This window comes from Trichosurus vulpecula, chromosome 7, assembly GCF_011100635.1.
Source record: "Trichosurus vulpecula isolate mTriVul1 chromosome 7, mTriVul1.pri, whole genome shotgun sequence".
In the NCBI taxonomy this organism is placed as follows: domain Eukaryota; kingdom Metazoa; phylum Chordata; class Mammalia; order Diprotodontia; family Phalangeridae; genus Trichosurus; species Trichosurus vulpecula.
In genome coordinates this window covers 252,166,320-252,168,883 of record NC_050579.1, presented here as the reverse complement: position 1 = coordinate 252,168,883, position 2,564 = coordinate 252,166,320, and positions in this window count along the sequence as shown.

The window sequence follows — 2,564 nt, the reverse complement described above, 5'->3', positions numbered from 1 at the left end:
TCAGTGTCAACTGTCAACAGCATCCCTCACAACAGCAGGTTATTCAGAGTCGCATCCCAGAATAACCAGACTCTGGTCCTTCTCTCCACTGACTACAGGCATCGGCCCAGAAAGGGTGAGAACAAGGAGGAGCATCATCTTCCTCCGCATGTGGTCGCTTTGGGGTTTGTCTGCTGGAGATCTGGGCATGTGGCTTTTCCATCTCTTGCTCTTTTCCTTTTTTTTTTTTCTTTCCAAATATAGCCCTCAGGTAAGCCATTGATGGGAAGGTAGCAACACAATCCATGGGGGCTGCTAGGTGGTGCAGTGGATAGCCTGCCAGGCCTGGAGTCGGGAAGACTCATCTTCTTGAGTTCAAATCCAGCCTCAGACACTTACTAGCTGTGTGATCCTGGGCAAGTCACTTCACCCTGTCTGCCTCAGTTTCCTTTTCTGTAAAATGTACTAGAGAGGAAAATGGCAAACCGCTCTGGTATCTTTGCCAAGAAAACCCCAAAATGGAGTTACGAAGAGCCTGAAATGACGGAACTATAGCAACAGAAACAAACCTGGTTACACGAATGTGATGGGCTATTATTGCATTAAATGTCTATACCAGTGATGACAGTCCCTACCTCCCCGGGCTGTTGTGAGGGTCACATGACATGATACTCAGACCAGGCTGGAGGAGAATTTCGCTGCAGGAGCTGGTGATGCTTAGCCGGGAGAAGTCTTGGGAGGAGAGAGGAAGCTGTCTTCAAACATTTGAAAAGCCAGATCTCTTAGGGAAGGTGCATAAGACTTGTTCTCTTTGGCCCCGGAGGGGAAAATAGGAGGAATGAGAAGTCACAGAGAGGCTGGTTTTAGCTCAACATAAGGAAAGCATTTCCTAACAGATTAGAAATGCCCAATGGTGGAATGAGCTGCTCTTGAAAGGGGTAAGTTCCTGGGGCAGCTAGGTGGCTCGGTGAGTAGCGCACTGGCCCTGGAGTCAGGAGGTCCTGAGTTCAAGTCCAGCCTCAGACGCTTGACACACTTACTAGCTGTGTGACCTTGGGCAAGTCACTTAACCCCAACTACCTGTCTTCTCCCCTCTAAAAAAAGTAGTGAGTTCCCATTTATTGGGGGTATCCAGGCAGAGGAAGGATGACAGCACTCAGGGGATGCTTAGAGGAGATTCCTGCTCATGAATGAGTTGGGCTAGATGACCCCTCTTCCAGCTCTGAGATTCTCTGCCTTTCAATTTCATCTAAATGGCCATTTGTTCTGTTGATTTAATCTTGTCTTACTCTTATGATGCTTTTTGGGGTTTTCTTGGCAAAGATACTGGAGTAGTTTGTCATTTCCTTCCCTACCTCATTTTCCAGAAGAAGAGACTGAAGCGAGAAGGGTTAAGTGACTTGCCCAGGGTCACACGTGTCTGGGTCACATTTGAACTCAGGTCCTCCTTCGTCCAGGGCTGGTGGTCTATCTACTGTACCACCTATCTGCCCAAACCTTTGTTCTACTTTGTCCAAATCTTTCTGGATCCTCTCATCCTATGTTATTCAGTACTTTGATTATCCCTCCTGGCTTTGAATAATTTGCAGACTTTTCATAAGCGTGTTATTCAAGCCCAGCCTCAGTTAATACTGAGCAAGTGTAATCCTGGGCAAGTCACAGAATATCCTCTCTCCGTCTCAGTCTTTTTTTCTGTAAAATGTGGGTGATAATAAATAGCACCTACCTCACAGAGTTGTGAGGATTAAATTTGATAATAGATGTCCAGCACTAGGTAAAATTTAAAGTGCTATACAGATGTTAGCTATCTCTGTCTTTTTATTGTTGGTTAAAAATATTGGTTGGTTAAATATATCCTACATGGCTGGGATAGAGTCTTGCAGCATGCTACTTTCTAGCTTGACACCAATTCATTGATCATTCTTTGGGGCTGGTCATTCAGCGGGTTCCACATATACCTAATTTGACTCTTATCTAATCCGTGTTTTTTCCTCTTGGCCACAAAGAGAACTTACCAAATACTGAAGATTAATATAGCTATTTTTTCCAAGGATGTAACCTACAGCCCCTCTCCTTTCCCATCTTCCAAGACTCTCATCCATATCCTCCCATAATTTCAACCCAGAGAGATCCACCCAACATCATGGGGGCCTTCTTTGAGTCCTCTAGAGAATACCAATGGAGTGAGCAGTCTGTCTATTGGCAATTATTATTGTAATTAAAAAAAACTCTTTGAATTGGGCATTGTGATGTTCTGGGTGACTAGAATGTAAGCCCATTGAATCATAGGGATTGCTTCATTATATGTATTTGTATCTCCACTGCCTAGCACATAGTAGGCGCTTAATAAATGTTTGTTGATTGATTATTCCTCACTATCACCCTGTGAAAAGCCCCCCTCCTCCTTTCAATCATAGATTTCTTTGATGACACCTTTTAACAACTTCTCCTATGTAATTCCTGGTTTCTCCTGCTTGCTCCCACCATGGCCCTCTCTGTTGCCTCTTGGGTGACCTTCACCTTCAACTCTTTGCTCGCTGTGGCGTTTCATGATTCACAACCTTGCAACAACACCAGAAAAACAG